Source organism: Dermacentor albipictus, chromosome 4, assembly GCF_038994185.2.
Source record: "Dermacentor albipictus isolate Rhodes 1998 colony chromosome 4, USDA_Dalb.pri_finalv2, whole genome shotgun sequence".
NCBI classification, from domain to species: domain Eukaryota; kingdom Metazoa; phylum Arthropoda; class Arachnida; order Ixodida; family Ixodidae; genus Dermacentor; species Dermacentor albipictus.
In genome coordinates, this window is record NC_091824.1 from 35,219,195 (window position 1) to 35,246,418 (window position 27,224).

A 27,224-nucleotide genomic window follows, 5' to 3' on the forward strand; every position below is an offset into this window, starting at 1 on the left:
GGTTATTCAGGGCACGGGGGCCAGCGTGACGCCGCTAGTTTCTCTGGTGTGTCGGTAATGAAACGGTGTACGGACAACAAGCGCATCATTTTCGCCCCGGGCTCGCCGGCAGTTGCAACATGGCCCCTTTTTGGACAGCAGTGCTATGCGCGCTCCTGCAAGTGCACGCTTCTCAGGTGAGTGTGCCGAGTTTTATGCTTACAAGGCAGCAATTGGGGTGAGTTGGTTTTATATTGTGTGGTATTAAGTGCGTCTTTTTCGTGATTCTTTTGAAAAACTGGCCCAAACAGTGGTGACCTGAAAAGGGACATGCAGCAAACAGAGGGCAGATGCTATGTGCTGCAAGACAGCAGGAATAATTTCTATGAACAATGCTCAGCGATTTCTTCTGCCGAATAATTATGGCTACAATATTTAGGCGTGCCTATCAACAAATATTTTCGGGAAGTTTAGGCTCGCATATCTCATTTGTTGCCGTTCAGACAAAGCTCGCGAAAAGAAGTTTATTGACAGCGCACGGCCTGGTTCTCATCTTGTTGGTTTCACGTAGGCCGAACAGATATATGCGTCAAAAAAGTATCGTAACACGTCGGCAAGAATAAGATTGACTTTCTAGATGCCCCCCCCTTCCTCCAGAAAATCCTGCTGTCTGCAAGATCATAGTACACAAGAATTTTGTGGTGAAGTTCTAAACGGCTAATGAAAAAGGTTATCAAAGCCAATATGACAGCTTATTTTTTTTACATTTCCTACCGGTCTTGCTAATAGAAAAGCAACTGAAGTTTCTGAGACAACCATGAGAGAATGCTTTGAGCGTGCTCTGGCGAGTCTTATATTCAACGTTTTTTTTTTAAGTTAAAAGTAAGTAGGTAAATGTTAGCGGTACGTATACACCCATTACTCTTCTTTTCTGTCACCCTAGAAACCATTGCACGAGTGAAGGTTGCGTGCGTTGCAGGTCGCATAAGCGCCGCCGAAACAAATGTACAGTTTGAACTTTCTAGTGAATTTAATTGTTAGAGAAAATGCAGAAGTTCCTTAAAGCTACTTCAAGTTTGCTGAATCTACGTGAAGTCTTGTTGTGGCGGTTCCACGTAGTTACGATAGAGGACGAAGTCGAAGAGAAGGATACAGGCGAGGCATATCTGTGCGCTGGAAACATTGTGCGTTTCAAAGGACTGTGTGGCCCTATTTGCAAGCACACAAAATTTTGCTGCTGCACCTGTTCTTGTCTCCGGAATAGATTCCTGCATGTTCTCTTCTGAGCAGGTCACGCAGCTTCATCGGTAAGTCCGTTGCCCATTGCGCCAAAGTGGCTTCAACCTTGACCTCGCATACTTGCTCGATTACGTGAAAGAGGAGATGTCGATGGACAGTCCCATGGCAATCCAAACTGAAATAATGCGTCAGACAACTCACTTTTGACGTTGCGTTTCAGCCGCACATATAGCACTCTCACATGATCTCTATCTGCAACCCGGCTCACTTTGTTATTTTTTTTTACCGTAGATGTGCTGATATGAATGATCAAATTCCATCGGCGTCGTAGGTTACCACCTTACGCCTTCTACGCAGACGCATCGTCGCTGTGCCACCCATAGCCTAGACAGTGTGACGGCGGTTTTTCAGGCCGATGACGTTATTTACAGGGTATTAACGACTGTTTAATGAGCACCGACATCCTGGACAGATGTCAATGTCCACAATGATTAGATCGGCGATACACCAGCACCAACGAACATGAACATTTCCGTGCTAGCGCTCCATGCAAGCTGGCTCATCGATGCGGTTTATTGCGTTACGCAAATTTCTACGCATGCAAATATTTGAGCCTTCCTTGTTGCTACACTCTGTGCCACACTACCAACAAATGAGTAGAGCGTGTGTTCGGACGATGACGCGAGCATGGACGACACGTCAGCGGCGATGTAACATATGTGAGCTAACTTTCCCCTATAGCCTAGTTCCCAGCTGCCGTGTTCTATGCGTGACACAAGAGGTCACCGTATCAAAAAAACGTGCTCCCGTAAGTCACTCATCCAGTTAGAGAACAGCGGCCCAGTTCCCTGGTTCATAATAACTTAACGCAGTTAGGTGCTTAGTTCTCTTTCGTCTGTTGGGTATTCGCATTTGTTCACTCGTCATTCCTTTGTTCTCGACTGCTGCATCTCAAAATGGCAGATATCTCTCGTGTGTCTTGCTCAAATAGATGGGCGGACGCACAGATCGCGGAACTGCTGGTAAGTTCAGAAGGGGAAGAGGTGTGGCCACGTGAGCTTTGCGGAGTGGTCATGAGCCTCTATTCAGCCAACTCGACCTCGCTGTCAATGTGGACCTCGTCGGCCGATGCCCGTGTTTCTCAAGTGGCCGGCAATTGACCTCGTTCGTCAAAAAACCGCAATCTCATCAAGCAGCCCAAGCTTACCGTCATCGAAAGCCATCTCATTGAGAAGCCACTGAAAGAGCCGAGGAGCGTCAACGAAGATAGATGTGGGTGCTATTGTCGAATATGTGTGCCGCTAAACGTTTGCCTCTTGTCTCTGGAACAGTGATAACTATTTGTGCGTGCTGTGTTTGTCCTTTCCACTTGGTCCTCAGTGAACGGAGGCGTATGTGTAGTCGGGCTCTCTCGCCATGAAAGCGGGATCCACGCGTCTTGTACTGTCTGATTGGAGGATGGTGAGGTCATTGGTTTTCCTTGGTATGGGTATCTGCAGATGATAGACGGTATTTAGACGGGAATATTGGTGTGGCTGAGTGCGCTTGAGAGCATGTAAGGCGCCTTGAACCCCATATAGCTGCGTAATTTAATACTTTCCATACAAACGTAAATTAATGTGTATTTGTAACTTCTATTTTACAGTATTCACCAGCAAGCCATTCTCGCCGATTAAAACAAAAGACAGTGTGAGTCCACTTTGTCGACTTAGTCTGGCACCTTCCTAGCGCAAGCTAGAGACAACGTTCTTTAGAACCTCTGTCGGCGTGAGCAAACGATCCCTTGAAGTGACACCAGGCTCCATAACATGAACCCAGAATCAGATTCATTACAAGGCCTCCGAATTCTGCTACAGCCAAATTAAGATTTTTATGGCTTTTCTTCTGTGGTTTTCCGCGTGACACAAGAACATTGCCGGGCTAATTTATCCATTTTGTGAGGGGGCCTTTCTGTAAATATAATGATGGATGTTTAGTTGTCAAGTTGTTTATCTACATAAATACAATTCGGTCGTGCTCGGTCAGAAAGCGGAAGTCATTTCACTTGTGGCAACCGCAGCCTCCCTTGTATACAGCTGCTGCCACTGCTAGCGGCAACACGGGAACCCGCGGCATGCTCAACGGAGTGTGCCACTACCGGCCCCTAAGAAAATCTTGCGTCACAAGCACAGTTAACTTGATTGCAGAAAAGCCCGGTGAGTAGTCGCCCACTATGGCGGGTTGTCAGGTGCGAGCCGCCAGTGGTGCAGCTCCGGGTTCCCGGAGTGCTGCCAGTGGAGCGCTGCCACGGGTTCCCGTGCTCCTGCTGGCAGCGGCAGCGCCTGTACATCGCATACAACGAGGGTAGCATCAAGAAAAATCATGAGCCGTTGCACGCACTATGTGAAGCTGGATGACCAGCGAATCTGTTTAGCACGTGACACAGAGGTGACACATGGCTTTTAACAGGGAGACGAACTCAATTACCGTTGCGCACACACATTTATTTGTATACATTTGCGTGTACTATATATATATATAAATATATATATATATATATATATATATATATATATATATATATATATATAGTCATATCATAAGAAGCCAACAAACACTGACACCAAGGCCAACATAGGGGAGATTACTTGTGCCTACTAAATAAAGAAACGAAAAGGTAATGGAAAGTAAAGTGGATGAAAAAACAACTTGCCGCAGCTGGCAACCGAACCCACAACCTTCGCATTTCGCGTGCGATGCTCTACCAAATGAGCTACCACAGCTCCGTTTCCCCAGCCACTTTCTTGGGTATTTATGTGTCCTAGTAGAACCCTGGGAGTGTTAGCCAGCGCCACCACTCACAGACCTTGGCGGCGGACGTAAAACGTCCTTTTTGCCGCGGGCGTCACGAGAACGTGATCTTTTTGGGTGAAGGCAACTGGTCAATAAACCCACGTATGCTACCTGAAGAGAAGTAGAAGTATTTTAATGACTGGAAAATGTAGAGAGGTCGGCCGGATATTGGAGCATCTGGCCTGCTACTCTACGAAAGGTAAGGGGAAGGGGGGAAGAAAAGGGGTTACAACGGGGCATGATAATGGGAGGAAGGAGGTGAAGCACACATTACACAACTGGTATCACAGGCGTGAGTCCAGGCCCGTGTCACCTAGGAAACGTGCAAGTGCACGCATTGTCTCTGTTGTCTGCCAACATGTGGCCATGCGCCTAGCAAGAGGTCCTCCGACAGTGGTCCATTATGTAAATGTCTCAATGTATCTGCCATTGTCAGTCTTTTGCGCGCATACTCGGGACACACCACGAGCACATGTTCTATAGTCTCTACAGCGCCACACACTGAACAGTCCGGGGAGTCGGTCCGTCCAATAATGTGCAAATATCTGCGCGTGAAGGCGACGCCTAATCGCAGTCATTGTATCAGGCATGCATGAGGGCGTGAAATTCCACGCAGAATAGGAAATTTCATATCGGGATCCAGCCTTTTAAGGCGGACGTGACGAGCGTCTGGCTGGGCCCAGTGTCTTCTCGTCGGACTTCTCAATAGTTCCGACAGGAGGCATTTGATGTCCGGTCGGGAGAATGGCACTACAGTTCGCAGGCCATTGCTGAGGGCGTGCCTTGCTGCAGCATCGGCCATCTCATTACCGTTGAGCCCACAGTGTCCCGGGATCCATTGGAACACTATGCGGTGGTGTTTTTCTTGAGCGGATGAAAGTAGCTCGGTGATCTGCAATGCCAGAACCTGATATGCGGTGTGGCGCAGGAAGCATCCCAAAATTTGCAGCGCGGGTTTTGAGTCCGTAAAAATGCACCGCTCTTGAGGTCTTTCCCCGCAGATGCCCGCAGATGTGGCGAATCGCTTCCCGAATAGCCACAAGCTCTGCAGCGGTTAATGTAGAATTATGGTCTAGTATAAAACATTGAATCATCTATTGGGCTGGTATCACCACAGCTGCTGTCGATGCCTTTGGTGACACGGAGCCGTCTGTGTAAACATGATCATATGTCTGGTATTCTGACCAGATGTACGCGAGATCAAGTTGTAGTCCACTGACGGGAACCAATGATTTGTTCAGTATGCCGGGGACATGTACGCATACGGAAGGTTGAACCATCACCCATGGTGGTTTGACGGGGTGATATGGAAGGGCATAGCTTGATGTTATGTGTGGTAGATGGCAGCGGAGTGCACTTGTGAAACTGCTGTCCGGCCGCTCATGCAGAACCGATGTCAATGGATGGCAATGGTGTCGTGTCAGTGAGTGTAAATACGCACGAAGTGGTTCGTGGGACAGGTATATCGATAACGGGCATACGTGGGCTCCCTCAATTGTGCCTTTGTTGGAGGCACGCCGTGGCAACCCGAGGCATATTTTGAGTACCTGAGCTTGGACGCTCTCTTATGTCCGTAAGCAGGAAATGCTCAAATTTGATAGTATCGGAAGGCTGTATCGAACGTAGCCTATGAAAAGAGACTGATAAAGTCTTAGTAATGAGCCTTCCGTGGGGCCCCATTTCATGCCTGTTGCGAAGCGAAGAACATGGCAAAACAGATTAGGTTTTTGCTTCAACATATTAACATGTCTCGTCCATGACAAACCGTGATCGATGATAATGCCCAAGAATCTGTGGTGGGAGACATACGGTATTATGACACCGTTAATGGAGATCGGGTAGCGGCAGACGGATTTGCTCGTGAATGCAACCACAGCACGTTTTTCGGCAGCTACGCGCAAACCCTGACGCCGTATGTATCGTGAAGTAGATGACACAGACCGTTGTAATTTCGCACGTAGTTGTGGGCGTGTTGTACCAGAAGCCCAGATGCAGATGTCATCTGCATATGCGCTGATGTGGATGTGAGGTGGAAGTTCGCTCACCAGACCAATTAGTGCTACATTAAATAATGTTGGGCTGAGAACTCCTCCCTGAAGAACTCCATGGCATACTTGATGGCGGTTAGTCTCTCCATCAGGCGTGGACATGCAGACGAAACGGCCGCTGAGGTAGCTCACAATCCACAGGTAGAGCCGGCCGCCAATACCCAAGTCATCTAGGACATCAAGAATGGCTTCATGAAGGATGTTGTCGTAGGCCCCTTTGATATCTAAGAAAACAGCGACGACGAGTCGGCGTTGACGTTTTTCATATTCCACTGTCGTAACGAGGTCAATGATGCTGTCAATTGAAGAACGACCCCGCCGAAAACCGGTCATCAAGTTCAGATAAAGATCATTCTTTCCAGAAACCATTCGAGCCTCACCAGGACCATTCGATCCATAACTTTTCCAACACAGCTGGCTAATGCTACTGGGCGGTATGAGGTAAGCTCATAAGGAGTCTTTCCAGGGTTCAAGAGAACAACCAGGCGGCTGATCTCCCACTGCTGCGGAACAATACCGGAGAACCATGTGTCGTTGTAATAATTGAGCAGCGCAGTGCGACCAGCCCTGCTAAGGTGAGACAGAGACAAGTACGAGATCCCGTCAGGGCCAGGAGCAGATGAATGCCGACACGACGCTAGAGCAGCCTCTAATTCGGGCATCGTAAAGAGCAAGTCCTAGTGGTCACTTGAGGAAGGTGGCGCAAAAACTTCGAATTGGATTGAGGCTGGTTGAGTTGTGCCCTCAATCATTTTGCAGAAGTCGTCCGCTACCTCTACATCATTGCGGCGTTGGTAAAGGGCCAGAGCACTCAAAGGGTACCTTTTTTTGTGGGGGAAAACGTAGGCTTCTGACTACATGCCAAATACGTGACAGCAGCTTGCTAGAATCCAGTGATGAGCAGAACTTTCTCCAGCGCTTCCTTCCTAATTTCTCGAGATGGCGCTTTATTTGTCGTTGAGCTCGGCGACAAAGGGCGAGATCGTACGTGGATTTCGTCCTCCTGTATTTCCTTTCAGCGCGCCGTTGGACTGCGCGCAACCTCTCGAATTCCACGTCGATAGGAGACCCCGGTGTTGGTGCACATATGTTCCGCGTGGCCTCACCGAGAGCGGACGGGATCAAGTCTTCTATTTGGGTTGGTGACTCGAGATTCGCACAGGAATTCTCCACGAATGTCTTAAAAGTAGGCCAGTCTGTGCACCGCACACACTAAACAAAAATAACGCGAAACGGGAGTAAACCGGTCGTCCTGTATCGCATTCCCGTTTCTGGGTTTTTTTTACTACGTATCAGTCGAGGTAAAAATTTACTACCATGCTGACCAAGGTTTTTGTATGTAGAAACGAGAGTAATTTTTTAATCCCTGGAAGGTTTTTGGGGACGATAGTGGTACTATATTTTTACTGCCATCACGAAGTTCTAGCGGCTATTCCTGAGAGTTATTTTTCAAGCCCATTCGCGAGTTTCTTGGGTCTGATGTGGGAGTATTTTTTTACCTCTTTCATTAACTTTTCTCAGCTTTATCTGGTAGTAATTTTTCAAGCTCATTCTGGAGTTTGTTGGAGGTGATGTGGGATTATATTTTACATCATTCATCCAGTTTTCTAGGCTATTCCTGGGAGTTATTTTTAGGCCTATTCTCGAGTTTGTTGGTACTGATGTCGGGGTATTTTCTTACCTCGTTATCAAGGTTTCGTAGCTCTACCTGAGAGTAATTTTTCAAGCCCATTCTGTGGTTTGTTGGAGCTGATCTCGGAGTATTTTTTTACCTTGTTCATCAGGTTTTCTCGGTTCTTTCCGAGAGTAATTTTTCAAGCCCGTTCTGGAGTTTCTTGGGCCTGATATTTCGAAGACAATTGAAAGATTACAAAGATGATTTCATGGATCCCAAGCATGAGTGATTGTTTATTAGTTCTGACATGTTTCTCATAAAAAAGTCAGGCATGAGTTAATCATCACAAAACTATAGCCTTATAAAATGCTGTGATAAGCATAATAAATATTTGTGCTAACACACAGACTGGGGGCTGGTAACTGCCCATTAGATCTCTCATAGCAAAATAAAATACATCACAACACATTCAATGTGCAATCCCACTAAAGTACAGTGAAAACAAGCAACATACAATATAAAATCTAACTGATAAATATACAGTCAGTACTAGAGACCTTCACATTAAACCCACTGAATATTCAGGTCATTCCTTCAAACAGGCAGTTGTCCAGAACATGGGTGTGCAGTGCATTCAATGGATTATTATGAACACAACTATGCAACATAAAAATATTGCACTTAAGGCCAAATGGCATCTGCTGCTAATGGCCATTACTGCGCCAGACAAAATGAAACAACCATGTGGTAAATACAGCAAGCATTCGTACTATTACATTAGTGCCGGCCACTGCCCACCATATCTCTCACTGCAAGAGGAAAACTATCAACGCATTCACGATGTAGTGAAACTAAAGCACTGTGAAAACAAAATGACACACAATACAAAATCTAACTCACAAATACACAGGCAGTACTAGAGATGTTCACATTAGACACACTGAATATGCAGATCATTCCTTCAAACAGGCAGTTGTCCAGAACATGGGTCTGCAGTGCATTCAATGGATGATTATGGACAAAACTATGCAACATAAAAATACAGTAAAAGCTCGTTAATTCGAACCGCAAGGGGAAGTCGCTTCAGTTCGAATTAACGAAAGTTCGAACTAACGAAAGTGAAGGAGAGCAACAGTACACTGCAATTTGGAAGCAGTAGGGCATGTCAGAAATTTGGCGAGTCAGAAAGTGATGGCGTGTGCCGCGGGCACACGCCATCTTCAAGTCGAAGCTCTGGGTTCGACTGTGCCACACCACCGACGTCCACCGAAACGAACGTTAACCGAGGCTTAACACCATCACAATGAATCGCGACGGCCGATACCTCCTAAACTGAAAACAGAGGTGCACAACCGATGAAGACTGCCGAGACAGACGCTGAACATGTGAAGGTGGCGAAGGCCCTGATTCATTGGTTCGTGATTGCAAGCGCAGCTGTGACGTACTTGATTCGCTGTGTTTTGGCGCTTTCCGTGCCATCTCCGCACAACATTAGCAGCTGTACAGGATTTGCAAAACCTCCGAGATTTGCAACGGGCAAGAAGTCTCGGATGCTACGTAGAACGTAGAGGTGGCGGCCGCCGCTGCCTTCTGGTTGACACCGCGTCGGTTAGATTTTTTTCCGATTTCGCCTTCTCTCGCCGTTCTCTCCGTTTTGGAGGCAATACAGCTTGTGTGTAGGCAGTAGGCGCGTTTCTCTGGCCGTGTGCTAGGCGAGCGTAGTTCGAATTATCCGAGAGGGAACCTTCTCGTGTTCGAATTAACGGACTTTTTTATACATAGACTTCTGTGGAGCTTGGCCGGACCAAATCGTACAGTTCGAATTATCCATAAATTCAAATTATTGAAGTTCGAATTAATGAGCTTTCACTGTATTGCACATAAGGCCAAATGACATCTGCTGCTAACGGCCACTAGTGCCTCAGACGAAATGAAACAACCATGTGGTAAATACAGCAAGCATTCGTACTACCACATTAGTGCCGGCAACTGCCCACCACATCTGTCACGGCAAAATAAAAACTGTCACAACACATTCAAGATGTAGTGAAGCTAAGTCAGTAGTAGAGATGTTCACATTAGACTCACTGAATATGCAGACAATTTCTTCAAACAGGCAGTTGTCCACAACATGTGCGTGCAGTGCATTCAATGGATCATGAACAATACTATGCAACATAAAAACATTGCTCATAAGGGCAGCTAGCATCTGCTGCTAATGACCATTAGTGCCCCAGCGAAATGAAACAATCGTGATAAATACAGCAAGCATTCATACTATCACATTAGTGTCGGCAACTGTCCACCATATCTTTCATTGCAAAAGAAAAACTATCACAACATATTCAAGATGTAGTGAAACTAAAGTACAGTGAAAATAAACAAGTGACACAATATACAAAATCTAACTCTTCAGTATTGCAACAAGCAAATGAGAGGGCACTAGAGATTATCATTAGACCCATCGATAGCATACTGACCTTCAAACAGCTAGTTGCCCAAGACATGGGTGCACAGTGCAATGAATGGATAGTTAGGAAGAAAACTGCAACAACCATGAGCAACATGTTCTATAAACTTTCAAACTTTCTAAAAAATGACCTCACTCAGATAAGGAAAGTGGTGATTGCTAATACACACGACAAAACACATATGTGAAAACAGCCATTAACTGATACTAAAGCCCCTCCATACACGTTTCCGCCGACCAGGTTAAGTACCGCCAACCTACCCTCTTCCTCCACGCTCCTCTGCCACTCACCCCCTTAGCTTCCGGTGTCAAGCGGAACTTCCGTAGCTGCAGCTTCCTGTTCCGAGTGAAGTAACGCTATGTTTTTCTTAACGTTGTTTACTTTCGCGTCGATGGAGAGGCTTCAATTGCACCAGCTGCGATTTAAACTGTGAATGCGATTCCATCCAAGTACCACCGCCTATTGTAATAAGCGATCTGATCGTGTTCGCTGTTTCGTGTCAACCTGCGACGGGTTGTGCCACGAGAGACAATGTACAGTGGAATGTAGTGCCTGGGCGCTTGGAGACTACTGCCGTTTTTCGTGCATTTAGAAAACAGCGACCGCGAATTACTACAGCGGAATATAACAGCTTGTCGCCTTTGCATTCTTCTCATGGTGACTCCCACAGCTCTGCTAAGCCCGCGTGGGCGTCTGACCATCGGCAGTCAAAGCGGAAATTCCCGCAGCACAACTCCAGGAACGGGAAACTTTTAAACCGGAAATGCTGGAACCAGATTCGGTGTGAGAGGAAAAGGCGGCGCACAACAAAGGTTGCCGCTACTTAAGAAAGCGGCAGTGGCGCGTGGATGGAGGGGCTCTAACTGATACCACTCCCCCTTGTGCTCAAAGAAAACATATGCAGCCCTTTTCCCACACAAGAGGAACATGTTGCACAACTGTATTGCAGTACTTATGGGTACAAGCCAGATTTCAATTTCGTTGCCTAAAAATTGTAGTGCTTCTTAGATAGACTAAAATGGAATTGAGTGTGTTGCCCTCGTCTGTTTCTAGGCATGCAGTTGTGATGGATGCCATATGCTTGGGTGACAAATTGAACATAGTGCTATAGGTACGACTACAAGGATGTATATTTGTAGCTGCCCTCAAACCCTTTCATGTTGCCAGTCAGCATCTATGGTGTATCTTTGTATTGCTCATCTAACACTGTTTACACACAGAAGGCATGTCTGAATACCAAACCACATTATTCTCCACAGTTACATTAAAGTGAATGCGTTGTGACAAAGTGTAATGTGAGAAGTCCATGATAAAGAAAAAATAAAGAAATAAATATAGCTAATTGAACTCCCCCCTGAATTACCATTTTCTGGGCCATTAAGTTTTGCCTAATACACTTGTGGTGATTAACACAGAGCCACGTTGGCCTAAGCTTAGTGGCACAGGACATCCTTCAAGTTATCAGTTGGTACAGAATGATTCAGCATGCTGCTGGTGCTTTTGCCCCCGCTGAGAATACCTGTGGCATACTAACACACATTTTGTTGCTGAAGGTCCATTACAGAGATACTAAACAGAAACAGTAAATCATTTTAGACTGATAAAAGAATCTTTCAGAACTGTATTCATGAACATTGTGGCAATAAGCGGATTAATACATGAGAAAATGAAGATCTAACTTTCATTTTTCAAGTTTTATGCAGTGCCCACACATCAGTGTTGAGTCATACTTCAACTAAGTATATCCTTTGACACCTTTACAACAGAATTCATCAATATTGGCCAGTAGAACATTAGCTAGACCCGAACAGACACCGTCAAATTCCATATCACAGCGAGCTGGTGCAGGAACTATAAGGCCGTGGTGGCGACACCAGTTTTCGTTTTTGCAAGTTATCTGGCTTATCAAGCCAATTCTTATGGTGGGAGTTGTTTTTCGGTGTTGTAGAAGAATGATTTAATAAAGCTCAAATAAATTTTCTCTTTCGTGTCCCTTTAAAGCAAGTACTGTGCTACATGGCTTGGGCAACCTGCCAGCCACAGAACCCACGAGTGCTTTTGTTAGGCAAAATAATTTTTACAGAAACTTTCTTGAGGATATGCATTTGAAAATTTTTTTGCCTAGCAATAGTTCTTGTAAAAATTGAGTAAATCCAATGCTTTCACCTGCGGCTTTGTGTAGCAAAAATCCAGAAAGCAGTGCTCAATAAATGTCAAAATCCTGTGGGCCTTTTTCGAGTAGATAACGTGGAAGACCCAGAACGAAGCGAAAAGGCAGGCCAGGCCTGCCAGCAGTGACGCTGTCACAAACAATCGCTGCGCATCCATGTGTAGCGCCTCCCTTCAACCTCTTCTTTTGTAAAAGGAGCCTTAAGGAGGCCCCCCGCGAACTGAAAGCCCGAGTTGTTAGCATCCAGGCGCAGCCTCTTCAGCAGGCCCTTTTCAACATATACACCGTCGCCGATGTCTACCTGTGAAACAACAGAACAAGCACAGATTAATTTTCTACACTTTTGATCAAGGAAAGCTTAGGAAATAAGGCAAGGTTTGCAAAAACGGAAGTAGCTGCTTCTTGTTGATACAGTTTAAAGAACAAAGTACTATTACGTATACCATACATGCGTTGTGCTGAGCTGTGTACTTTCACCTAAGACTAGACTTCAATGCGAAAGAAAGACATTCATCTGCCTAGCTCTAAGCAAATGCGTTCCACCCCTTGGCACAGAATGAAATCTGGTGCTGTTCTAGCGATTAGTACACATTGAAAGCTTCAAGCCTGATTTAGTATTAGGCCAAGGGTCAAGCTGTGCTTGATTATAGTCAGATACAACTTTAGAAAAACAGGGGCGTTTACTCCTCCGAGGCGGATGCACATGAGCTTCCACTAATGGGTGCGCACTCTGGACTGACGTCATGCGCCGGACAGCCGGTGGCCTGCCGTCGGAGAAGATGGCCGCCCGGGCTTCGAACCGGGCCTAGTCGCGTCAGCTGTGCATGTCAATGCCTTGTCACAGTGAATTCCCAAACTGTTTGTCATTGTCTATCATGCCGGAAATATTACTGCGAGCTTACAATGCGGCATCTTTGCCGCGTGCGTTTATTCTAAGCCGTGATCCGGCGAAGAAACATAGCAGCGAGCATCGCTGATGCTGCGCTACGCTTTGCCTGAAAACAGGATGCCTCGGTGACTGCTGCAAACACACATCCTGCCTGTTTGTTTCATGTCTTTTTTATTTCGCTCCTGAGTGAAGTTAGGACAAGAAAAGTTTGCCAAAGTCTGGTGCCTGCTGTCAGCAGCGGATGAGTTCGTGTACCGTGTCGCTGCATTTTTCGTCGGACGGGGTAAAGTGATGGAGCAAAACCATTCTGAGGAGAAATTAGAAAAGTGTGCGCGCGTGAAACAAACGTACGAGCGTCTCAACAGAAAATATTTGACAAAGAAGCCTCCAATGCAAAGATTTGTCGCCGTCAACTTAGCGTGAGTGATCGTTGTCAACAGTGAGATAGCCGAGCGTCTAACGGCGGTGTTCGAGCGTTGTGTATAGCACTGTCGATTGATTTCTTTCCACCAGTGCTCACCGCGCACGCAAGCTGTAGAATGCGTGCTGTGGCACAGTCACGCATAAGTTGTGTTGCCAGCGTTCCTGCTTCCATGCGTGTTTGCACTTACTCGTATTTGTCCTTTTATTTTATATTAGCATTTGTTTTTGATAGTTTTCTTTCAGCAAAGTCCTTACACATTTTCATTAGCCAATCTCATTCAAAGCATAACTCCTGTACACTGCAGGACTGGCCTCTTCCATCTCATTAAAACCTTTCTCACTGGTCTACCTCGTCTTCTCAATCTGCCTACTTGCTGCGTTTTCTGTCCTTGTTTCTTGTGTTGTTGTTGCAATGTGATTAACCAACTTGCTCAAAACAAATTTTGATCGCCTATCAAAACAGAAAGGTTGAGAGATACGTTTTCTTAAAAGTGTCATGCGGGTTGCACAGTAACTTTGCCTCTTACCTCTGTTCATGTTTATGCGTCAGTGCATGTGGTAGCTAGCCAGAAGTGCACATGAAAGGCTGCATATTATGAAACACCTTGCTATGCTGTTGCATTTTTCATGCATTCAGTCTTAGTAAACAAACGGTTTCGCTGCCTATCACATATGATGGCGAAAATTTTCAGCACGAATAACAATGTGAAGTGGGGTGTGATTTCTGTTTGACGCTTTTGCCGTTGCAAAGACATTCTTCAGTGAATGGAGCCCAGCAAAGCAGTGCACTGAGAGCTTTTGCAACTTTCACCATTTATTACTTCACAAATGACATTGTCTGAACCTGGCCGTTGATCGACATGCCGATGGCTTGTAAATTAAATAATTGCCTCAATAAAACACATTGAACTTCACTCAGCATTTTTTAGCACAATGCTAGCAGAGCTATTCAGGGTGAATAATTGTGCTTACATTGGTGTTACTTGCCCGGTCAGATAAACAAATACAATGGCTGCGGTATGACTGTGATTTGACGTGCAGACTGCTAATGGTGCCTTTCAAGCGTGCCTTTGACTACTGCTATTCATAGCTACTCGCCTGGGTATATTGGGCCTAACTAAGCTAATGATGTTTGATAATAGTTCTCTTATTCGCATTGCTTGCCTGGGCCAGGTAACCAAAATAAATAATGCCACCACATGAATGTGTGTTTGCATGCAAGCTGCCAACAGCGGCTGTCATTCTCGCATTGATTGCTGCCATTTCACCAACAGTGGCGACGGCTTGACTGCGCTTTGATGTGCAGACTGCTAAAGGTGCCTTTGAAGCGTGCCCTGATGACTGTTATTTCATCACAGGTGGCTGTCCAATTGAGTATTTTGGGCCTCCTGACATTGGAATTATTCATCTCAACGGGCTGGAAAAAACAGTAGGGGCAGCACAACTGCACGCAAAGCACAACGTGCTTTGGCGTGCAGGCTGCTAAGAGTGACTGCCAATTTCATTCACGTTGACTACTGCTTTTTCGTGTGAAGCTGGACAGTGGCTGCCCGAATGAGCATTTCGGGCCCCACATAGTTATTCAGAGTTAATAACTGCATTTGCATTCAGATTTTCCGGCATTTCAGCACGTTTCCATGCCAACGCTTATATTGAGCATGATCTGTGCAGGACGTTGCTTTTTCAGAATTGGGCTTCCATTAGAAGGAATATGTCATCAAATGAACCGCTTATTTATTTGAGAGGTCACGGGAGAATGCTTGGCTGCTGTGCTTGACACGCAGTACACCGCTTCAGTGATGGGAGATCCATTGTTGCGTTTGCCGAGGTATGTATGGCTGGCAGGAGGTCTGGACCTCGCTTCACGCAGAGTCAGAGACAAGAAGAGTTTTCTCTGCGAATAATTCTTTATACAATGTTTACATGTTGTCGTCGTTATCAGGACAGAGACGAACAGAGCAGCTGCAAGCTGCTTAAATAACACCCCTCAGTCCAAAGATCTCCCAGACAGTCCCCAAGGACGAAACAAGGTCGTGAGAGAGAGGGTCCGGGCAGCCTCCGGGGTCCTAACGCCGCTCTCGGTGGCCGACGCTTCCTTGAACCGCACTGCGACGTCAGGATGATTTGGCGGTCGGTCGGTGCGCCGGGCAAGTTTTATGGCCCGCATAAGACAAAGGGAACCAACTGCAAGGCACCGGGTCGAAACACAGCCCTCCTTTGGAAACTGTCCCAAACACAGCGGGAGTCGTTTGTGGTGCGGGCGCCGCCGGACAAACGAGGGGGGGGGGTTGCATTGCTGCCGGGACGGGGAGGGGCCGAATAGCAGTCTGTGATCCGGTGGCTGCTTCCATCGTGGACGCCGTGCAGCCGCGAGGAAACTCGAGCCGTGCACGTAGTCGTGTCCGAAGCAGGCAGGCACTATGCGGGGATCAATGCTGCCTTCACAGTCGACAAACCATAGCACTGGCCTTCCGGCAGGCAAATCCCAGGGCACAAACATAACACAATATACGCTTCGAGAACTCGTTAGTGATCTTCTCGATCGTCGGTATCTCGTGGTGAAAGAAATCGTGCACACGACCTCAGCGCACACGTGTCCTACTTCGTGCTGCTTCTTTTTTTCTCCACATTTTGTGGGCGTTTTCGCGAGGGCGTCGATAGTTTGCCACCCGAAATATGCGAAGCTTTGACCTCCCTCCTCACCTTTAACACGGTGCTTTCGCTGACACTGAGCATCTTTGGTTTGTAATGGTTGCGATAAATGCATTGTTTTATATAAGTACTTGTTCAGTAGCAACTGATTCATTTGAAGCTCAGAACAGGAGTAGTAAATGTGCCGTGTACATGTAAACAAGCACAAATGCCATGCAGAGTTGCTCTTTCTACTTTTGCCACTTGCAATGAAGCTAAAGAGCAGACGACGGGCAGCGTTGTGGAAGGCACGGGGTTATTTTTCTGTGGCGATCTGGCATGTGCTGTAGCACATGAGAGCTCTACTAAACCAGTCATCAAAGTCTTTATTTATACTGAGAATTGTGCGTTTCCTAAGAACGATTTTTTGAGCGGGATTATTTTAGTTGCGGAGGCAATCGGACGTCGCGATTCATTCACCTAGGGGCCTCCCCTTTTTTCTAAATTTGTATCCGACTATAGTGACGCACAAGTGCTCGAGAACTATTGAACAAGACTCAATTGTTTTCGATTTACTGACTGCACTTGGGTGTAAAGCTTTTGTCTGAGAAATGAATAAACCACATACACAAGCAGCATTTTCTTAGTTAGCACAGTCTTTAATAGATACTGATACCTTCAATTTAGAAAGCCCTGTATATTGGGCCTCATCAAACTAATTTCATAAAAGGTTTGGCAAGGTAGAAGCATAGAATTTTAGAGTCATTAGAAGACAGGTGAAATGAGTTATTTATTGCAATTATTACTCAAAATTAAAATTTAGACCACTCATCCCAATGAGAAATTGATGCAAGCAGTTTGTACATGCTACATAAGCATTTAGATATCAAAAATACGGATTAGAGAAAACCTTTTCTTGGAGGTTCATTATTGCAAGCAGTTTCTCCTCAAGGAGAAATAACTTCTTTTTCTCTAGGGAGAAATGAGGCTCGAGTATTTTATTGGACACATATATATGCCCATGCATATATGTTATCTCTATATATATCTCTGTTGTAAACTTTTTTTTCATGTATATGCAAGGTGTGTGTGTAACATCTCATTGTGCACAAAATCAAATCCATATGAACCCGACAAGAAGCTAAACAAACAAGAGAGCAATCCCAGTGACAAGCATGTTAAACCAACGAAGTAGCCATCCCAGTAACAAACCGTATCAAAAATTTTACTGACATGAATTCTGACCTATGAAACATAACATGTGTATATGAATACTATCTACATTAGAGCAATGGGCAACTTTAAGCAATGGCTACACCAACATCAGAACGATGTGGATGAGAAAAGAGTGGCATCAAATGCTTTGGCAGAGCATGCCGCAATGACTAAACACAATAGTGACTGGATTGTGTCTAGCATAATCGGCCAGGAAAGAAATTGGAAGCCATGCCTGTACCCAGATTCCCTGAAGACGCAATCAATAGCACACACGTTTATCTGAAACCAAGGAGCCCACGCCCATCTTATGCTAAAACTTAATTAAATATGCACTTCCACTTTTTTTAGCCTTATTGTGAACAAGGCTTCCATATGGAAGCCAAAAAAATGTATTGCTTTTAATGTTGTATTTGGTTGGTCTATGTCTGTCTTTGTCATATTTCATACCGACCGCACAGGCTTCTCTGAAACTCTTGATGATACAACTTTTGTGCGAAAGCATTGCTTAAGGCACTTTTTGCGTAAACCATGTCTTTAGGTGGTACAACGCATATTTTTCTAGACACTCTAGAGCACATTATTCAAGTCACGAAACCTGAATTCATTGTTCTTAAAAAGGCATTTTGGCTAGATTAATATAGTCTATATGGAGTATATAAGGCATAATTACTCAAGCGCCCAATTATATTTAACTCAGAGGAGGCTACTTTAGGTAAATTCATTAAACTGAGGGCACTCCACCAAAACATAAAATTCACGATCAGCCACTAGAAATCCTCAAAATGGCAATACAGTAAAATGATTGCATATAACACAAATGTATCCTACAACTCGAAAGGCAGCGCCAGTTTTGTACGCACCTTTGAGAAAGCACACAGATCACGTGCTTTATTGTCGTGCTGTCCAGCTTCCAGCAGTGCAGCAGGTTCCTGCTCGATGTAGGGATGCCTCCAGAATCTGCATAGCCTTCAAAAGTAAGAAATGTTTAATTTATTGCGCTGTGAACCTGGGAATTTGTGATTTACCAGTGTCATGTGAAATTGCAAAGAGAGCCTCACAGAGCAAGCTGCATGAATTCGCGCCTGTTTGCACAAATGGCTCTTTGTTATATCTACGGAGGTTACACTGATATTTTGTAACAAGTGAAGTTTCAGGAAGGAACGAAATCAGCAACAACAGGCTACCAGGACAATCAAAAACAAAACTCATATATGCTGTAAAACGTGGCACATTGGATTAAACAAAAATATTGAGCACATGAAAAGCATTCTGAAAGCTAGATCACGATTTTGTAGCGATGCTATTCCTTTTCGTTATTCGTTAGTGGTCTGACCGCCGCCCCGGCCCGTGCTACGTACTGGAACAGCCGGCCGTTTGCGGTGGCCGACAAGAGTGGTATAGAATCGAGGGGTAAGTATCGCTACAAAATCGTAGTCCTTACTTTATTACGCACTGCCGTATAACCTACGATTGCAAGAGCTGGCATCCCGTTCGTAAGAATTGGTTGGTCTATGTCTTTCTTCAAGACCGGTGTCTGAAATGTCTCGATTAAATATAAACTTCGTTACTGTAATATCGGCCTATGTCGGGTTTGCAACATAGAAGACAAATACGCGAAGACACTCAAGAACATAAACAATACACAGGTTCTCGCGACGTGGTCCTCCAAACCAAACTGTATACATACAAAAATCTTCATACAAGCTTCTATCCGCTTAAGCGTTAAACATAGGAATCGTGTGCCAACGCGCAAAGCCCATGATACATCGACGGATACATTACACATGTACTGTACTTGCGGGAATGCATATATAACGAATAACTTCTTGCCAGAAAACTACCGAACGAACAGCAACTATCAGTGTTTTCATAATTGTGTGCCCATTCAGGCATAGCAATCAAGGCGGGTAGCATATATTTTACAGCAGAATGCAAGTACACTTACTGTAGCATCAGAGGAAGCCTTCGTGAAATTGCTTGCTAAATGTGCACAGCAAGACGGCCAACCTACGATCAGAAAGCGCTTTGCTCTAGCTAATTACACAACGTTCATTACGTAAATCATAAGTTCAAGAATGCGCGCAAGGGCCAAACTTGCTTACCTTTCAAAAAGACTTGGCCAACGCTCCTTCGTCTCAAAGGTACCGAGGCACCGACGTCTTTCTGGCGCAAGCACTGTAGAACTTCCGATGAACTCCAACTCCACAAAAGCACAACCTTCAACAGCCTTCCATACACTACGATTCGAAGCTCCAGTACCAGACTTTTCACAGGAGTGCGGGCAGGCAGCTCGGACGGGCGCTGTTGTAAGACACTCACTGTCGACACTGGTAGATCGCACGAAACACACGGCGAACTAACGGCGTTACACGAGTCCGGAGGGTTTGCGATGGTTACTGCACATGACAAGGAGCACATTTTGTCTAGGCACTTCTAAAATATCTCAAATACTGCCTTACTGTAATGTGCATTCACGACAACCAACGTGGTATGTCGACCAAACAAATACTGCAGTGGCGCCACTCTGCGGTTTTTAGAAAAATGTGTCGTAAATGAGAAAATTACGTGTTTTTTCCTAACAACAATCGGTAGGGACACTTTAACAAATTTCTTGGGTCCAAAAGTGTTAACTTTGTATAAATATGCACTTTTTTATACGAAGTTTAAGAAAATGTATTGTAGTATATATAAAAAAATAACAAAACGGATGTCGCCTTCAAGATTCGCAACCACTTCAGTCGCATGCAGTTTGCAAAAGCACGGCCTTCGAAATCAGACTTTGTCGCTCAAACGAAACTATAGCTGGGAGGAGGGCAGGCATTTAGGCCCCAATTGTTGGGTTTACAGTGCCTAGGTAGGCTTCCTTATTTATAAAGAATATACAGGGACTAACGCCGAACCATGAGCGAGCTTTAAGCAGGGGACACACGGTACGATTCGGCGTCCGATCCAACGTGCGTGTATCCGAACGGTCGAGTGGCGCGTAAGCTCCGCCCAGATCCAGCCCCCCCCCCCCCCCCCCCAGCTTGAGTTCAGGTTCACGTCGAGAAACGCAATATAAAAACTCTGCACAACACTGCTTCGCTTTACGTGAATACTGTCAATAAAATTATGCCCCGGCAAGTGACAGAACACTTCACGACGGCGCGTTGTCCACTGACGGCTCCGGTAACAGCCAGCGATACGGCCGGCAGGCATAGCTAGGCGGACGCTGCGGCCGACGGCGCTTGATTCAGCCCGAGCTCGATGAAGAGGGCTTATATTTGCCAAAACAGTTAACGCTGTGCACTTAGGTAGCCCGTAATCAAATACAATTGGTTTACTCGACGCAGTCGTTGCGAAGGGCAAACGTGTAAGCGAAGCGAGCAGCCTCGCTCGGATGGTCGGTGCAGAGATCGGTGTGTGCTGTTTGTCCGCGGAAAGGCCCTCGCGTCGCAGCTCCCGATTTCGACGGTAGCTTAGTGCTAGTGTACTAGGCGCTGTTTTGCATAATAAGCACATGTTTGAGATAACTTTATTGAACTGGTAACTATTTCGTGTCGGCAACAAACTGCAGCAGGCAAGGGGAAAAAAAAAAGACGGCGAGAAACCGGCCTGCCAGCGCCGCCTCCGTGGAGGGAACGTCAGAGAACGTCACATTAGCTGCGGCCAAACGACGGTGCGGAGAGTGCGGTTGTCAGACACATCGGACGATGAAAATTTGCCCGGTTTGTCGCACGCCGGACGTCCGATCCGGCGCTTCGGCACGGCAAAACACCTCGATTCCGGCTGCCGTTCATGCGCGTCGGACGCCGGATCGGACGGTGTGTCTCCCGCTTTAGTTGGCGAACACGAGCCCATCAGCGCGCCGTCTATGCAGCTCCGTTTGCTTGCAGTGGTGGGTGGCCTACGGGCTTCTTTGACGCCTACTGAGCACAAATTCATGATCACCGCTCGTATACACGCTTCCTACAGCGCTAGCTGTCGTGTTTACGAGATTATGTGCCCTCACCTTGAATTGGTGAGACCGCTCGACATGATCGCATCTATTTCTAGTGCGTGAGGCTTTCCATTGACTGTCACTACAACTAACCAACGTTTTGTTTATTTTGTGCTACAGTGGGTCGTGACGATTCCGTTCACAGCTTCAAAGTAGACAAGAGACAGTCGTTTTCTCGCTCGTAGAAGCATGAAAAAGTGGGCTTGTGCTTGGCAATGAACTTTGACCGACACGCTTGCTTCCGGCCGGAGCAGCTGACGCGACAACTCGCCGTTTGTAGGCTGCCGGCCGATGGCGGTATCCCTTGCGAACGGCAAGATATTTACCTGCCGTAGAGAGGAGCGGTCCAGGAACGATTCTTGAGGCGATTTTTGTCGCTGAATGCGAGCATGGCCACGCCGGTTCGCCGTGCAGAGCGGAATCGGAACATTATTTTTCGATGAGTTCGCACTGACGCAATGCGGTCGATTGGCTCGTCGGTCGTGCAACGGGCGGCGTGCCGGCAGGAAGCCGCGTCCACTTGAGACACCTCTTACGCGACGTATGTAGTACATACGTTCCAAGTTTCCAACGTTCTGCCGTTCCGCTGGTGGATGCACCGCCACGGCATCGATCTTTGCCATTCCTGCCGCGGCCGTGCCTGTCGCCGAGCGTAGGCTTAACTGGATTGGGCGGAGCTTGCAACCTTGGGGAGTAAAGTGGTAGTATTTAATCACGTGATCTTCACGTTGGTTCCAGATCACGTGGTTTTAAACTCTCAGTAGATGGTGTTTGGTCACGTGATCTAAAACTCTGTACGTCGTAAAGCCGGCTCATGACATCCTTTTACTACGTTTCTCAGAGATGGTAGTAAAACGATGTAATGTAACGCATTTTACTGCCTCATGCCAGAGTAATTTTCTGGTGCAAGGTAATCTTCAAAGCTCATGAGCCGCAAAAACCCCAATGTCGGCTAACTTTTGTTTACAGTGCACATGAGACGAAGTGGTAGGTGCGAACCACTTTACGCAGATATACGTTGGTATGTGATCACTGCCATGTGTTTCCACATCACTGAACCAGCTAATAGAAGACTGTAGTCGTGAGGAAACAAACGTCAGGTCCAAGCAGCTATTATAGGACGTGCCACGCAGAAACGTAGGAGAGCCATCGTTAATATTGACGAAATTTTGTGAGTTCATAAAGTCGGACAAGGCTTTGCGTCGGTTATTCATTACTGTACATCCCCATTGGTGGTGATGAGCATTGAAGTCGCCCACAATAATATGGGGAGCTGTGCAACTCTGGATTGCTGAGGACAGGTACGAGAAATAAATCATTGTGGTCTCTGGGTTGTATGTAGCCGCCGAGTATCGAGAAGACCCGTCCTTTAAGCGTTAACGTCTAGCAAATGTAGTGGTTCGTGTTCTGGAGCTGGAGGACATGGCGGTAGTGTGGAATATCTCGGCGTATGCACACTAATACCTTGCTGGGTTCATCAGCTTCTCGAGACCGCAGCAATACATATCCAGAAAGGCGGAAAGCAGAAGGCATGTTGGGCTCACATATAACAATCACAGGGAAGCGGTATTTCTGGATGCGCTGTCGGAAGTCACTTAGGCGACCACGCAGGCCTCGGGCATTCCACTGCATCACTACACTGCGACGTATGTGCATCGACACAGAGGAGGGGTTGTGTGGTAGCGCCATAATGAATTACTGCAGTGCCACCAAGAGCGCCTCAATTGCATCCAAAAACAGAACAACAACCCTTGCTGTTGGCGTATTGAGGCCTGAAAGCAGCGTGCGCATGGAATGTAAAAGTTGTTTCACAAGGACGTTCACCTGCTGGCCTTCCGGCTTGTCCTTATTCTCCGCTGGAACGGCACGGAATGGTGGACGCGTTGGTTCAGCGACTTTGGATGACAGAGCAGGCCATTCCACATCAGAGGAGGTGGATAATGTACCCGCATCTTTCTGAACCAGCGTGGTAATATGGGGCGCTGCAGCAGGCGGCGTCTTATCATTCTGAGGCTCAAGACGTTGAGGCAACGGAGCTAAGAGTTGCTAAAGTTGCTACCTGAAGGCATAACATAAGATGGGAAAACGGCGCCGTGGTAGCTCAATTGGTAGAGCATCGCACGCGAAATGCGAAGGTTGTGGGTTCGGTTCCGACCTGCGGCAAGTTGTTTTTTCAACCACTTTAGTTTCCATTAATTTATCGTTACTTTATTTCATTTAATAAGCACAAGTAATTTCCCCTCTGTTGTCCTTGGTGTAAGTGTTTGTTGGCTTCTTGTGATATGACTAATAAAAATCGAGCCCCTCGGTTAACCCCCTTTCTTCTCGTTTATTATTTATATATATATATATATATTATATATATATATATATGTGTGTGTGTGTGTGTGTGTGTGTGTGTGTGTGTGTGTGTGTGTGTGTGTGTGTGTGTGTGTGTGTGTGTGTGTGTGTAGACTGCACTGCGAGAGGACAATATAGGACAACAACAATATATAGCGCACACTACAAGAAAGAAAAAAACACCGCTGAGCATACAAAGCATGAAGATGCCTTATCAACAAAAACATAAATAAAAAAATGATGTTGTGAACAGTAATATATGCGTACAAAATAAAGTTTGGCGGAATTAAAAAGGGGGAAAATGGTCTAAGCAAGAATAAAAAAGATGTGAATGCTACAATTTCTTATGTTTATGGCAACAGCAGGTTCGTTAAAGCAGCTTCGGACAGAATTATCGGACATTTCGACGACAGATCGAAAAAGGGGATTCCAACTTGCTTACGTACTTCGCTGTTGAACCTTGGGTCCTGACTGTAGTTGCAGGTTGGTAAATTTTTTTCCCCAGACAATACTCAATATACGTGGATTTGAACACAGAAATGAAGGCCTCATATGCGCCGTTTGCCTAGTAAAAAATGAAAGCCTTTTCCTTATAACGTGACACTATTCCAAACTTTTATATTCCATTTCTGCTATGAGCCCTCCGCGATTGCTCAAAAATTTTTTTGGACCACCCCCGCTTCACCTGTCTGTCACGCGATGTCACGAACCCGTGATACCTACCCATCTAATATGATGTGTACACACTGCTTATGCATGAATTGACCGAAAAAAGAAAAATAGCTATTTCTGATTCGACGCCTTTTCCCCATTAGCCCCTGGCTTTTGCTGAAAAGTTTTCAGGCTGCACCCACGCAACCTGCCATCACGCGACGTCACAAAACCACGAAAACTCACCGCACCAAAATGACGTGTACGCAATAAAGATGCATTAATATGCCGAACAAAACTGAATTTTCTTCTGAATAGCCACAGGCTGCCCCGTTCCGAAAGGAAATAAAGATTGCTGCCACCGATCACTCACGCGCTGGCTATCGCACCAGCCGGAGAGTATGGGTTTATTTTCGTATAATAGACCTTCCTGCGTGGCCGTGTAACGTTTGCGAGCACTTTCAGCATGGTCACGCACTCATTCGGCCAACTCTTCTTTGCTGAGGATCCGTTTTAGCGTCATTCTTAAGCTTCCGTTGCATGCCGCCGAGATTTTCCACCAGCCACCGCAAGCTAAGTAAGGGAAAGCGGACCAATCGCAGACGCCGGCTCCACCCTCTTCATCCGGTTATCGATTTTCAGTGCAGTGGCTCTGTCCCATCGAATCCCTCTCCACTTGAGCGTTCTCCTCGCCTCTTGTCAGCGGATTAGATACGACAAGCCGCTCAGTGTAGGCAAAGTTATTCGTTTTTCAAGCAAACAAAAGGGACCTCAAGAACGAGGAAAGCGCTTGATTGGTATGTTCAGACAACCCTGTGGGTGACCGCCCTCTGCTTGCGTTGGTGGTTGCGAAAATTTGATGTTAGGAAAGTGGAATAAAAACATATTGGAATAGTTTTACGTTATAGGGCCCCTAGTTTCTTTTTCAAGGCACGTGTAAAAGATATCTGAAGTCGCGGACGTGATATTCTGCACCGTTCTTGCAACACTCATTTGAGAGTGCGTCAGTTAACCTTCATCTTTCACAGAATTTAACTGAACTGGTAAAATGGTCGCTGAAATCACAGTACAAGACACTGGCTAATATGCTATGACATAAGATACATTATATTTTATATAAATATATTCGGACTAAAAATATCCAGATCAGCGTCTCTGCATGATTCATGAGGCACCGTGATGTTTCAGTCTCAATATTATTCCACTTTGACAAAAGTATTTGCTTATAATGGCAATATTTCTAGATATCAGTTCTTATTGTGTCCGACAAGAAACAGTGTGTTTTGTGAATGAGGTAATCCTAAAGTTTTTCAAGCGGTTCAGCGAAATACTCAATTCGACCTTTTTGTGGGCGGTATAGCGGTGGGTGGTGTGAATTCATTGCGACATCTCCTAAGCGCCATTTAATAAAGAGAGCGTGTAAGATATAAAGGTCAGACACTATGTCTTCGGATATAATTGGAAGCTCATTAACACATTGCTTATTTTTTGCGAGCACTTCTAGACCATTACCCTGTTTGATTGGCCTATCAAGAAAGAAGGTTTGTTATCCTCGACAGTTGAAAACTGCTGTATTTGCTGAGGAATATGTCTCTGTTAACATATACCACATAGAAATACAAAACAACGTCGTCTACAGTAACAAACAGCTAATCATCCTTGTTTCGCAAAGACCGGGCATTTATCGTATTTCTCGAATATAGGGCGACCTCTTTCTTCAAGAAGATCACCCATAATGAGCTACCGAGCTATATTCGTCTGCAATCAATGTGGACGTATATTTGGGACCATAGCTAGCCAAAGTACCGAGGTAAAGGACTTTTTCCAGTCGCATACGCCTTAAATCAGTCTGATGATTCGAAACTGGCTGATCTAACGCACAAGAAGGCACCGAGGACGATGCATTTTGTGGTACCGAGGATGCCTGCGAAGCATCCGACCAGTACTACTTCCTTGTGGACATTGACGAGGTGCCGCTTATGTCATCGGCCACCGAATTCAGTTACCGAAATTGTGCTAAATGAAGGTTTGTAATGTTCAAAGTATTTTATGTAATAAAGGTATGGGTAGACCTATATTCGAATTTAATTGCCTGTCCAAGCAAATCGTCATTTTGCCATTTCATTTTCCTTTATTTCAATTCAATATATTTATTTAAATATTATCAGGTGTTTCAGAATTACTATGTTCTTAAAATTATTGTTAGCGTTATTTGCACGTTTTTCTTTTAAATTTTTTATAATGTTTTAGTTCCCGTTTACCGCCTATATTTAGGCGACCGAGTGAATATTGGTAAATAATGAAGGAGAAGGAAACAAAAGTTGTAATGATTCGTAACTTTTGTCGGTATGGTTACCTGCGTCCTGGTTTTCTTAGATGACAATGGTCAGGTTGCAAAGTACACAACTTGATCGCGTATCCTCCAATGGCTCGTCATCATATTCTGCAAACTGAGCTTCTGGCTGCTCCATTCGACCCCATGAGTAGCAGACTTTCTATGTTTGAAAATCGCCGGTCTGAAAGCTGTTTTGTCGTTTGGTCCTCGAACAACAAGTCTTTCTAAAGCAATCCGCTATAATCTCCACTTCCTAGATATCTTCCATGGATACCTGTTCAATGACGTTCTAGCGAGACTTGACAAATATGAAATAGCTTGTAAGATCAACCGATGAAATTCATACAAAAAAATGGCGAGGCTTAGCTTGGTTAAGCCAAGAATGCGTTGCATATTGCGCGAGT

General features: G+C 45.6%; 1 protein-coding gene across 1 annotated transcript in view; it reads left to right on the forward strand.

The window, feature by feature from the left end:
- Positions 1-1,131: 1,131 nt before the first annotated feature.
- LOC139059620 (collectin-11-like) overlaps positions 1,132-27,224 on the forward strand; it is a 73,521-nt gene continuing 47,428 nt past the window's right edge. Inside the window, exon 1 of the mRNA XM_070538042.1 lies at positions 1,132-1,286. The gene's annotated coding sequence lies outside the window, so the exon portion shown is untranslated. The remainder of the gene's footprint in view (positions 1,287-27,224) is intronic.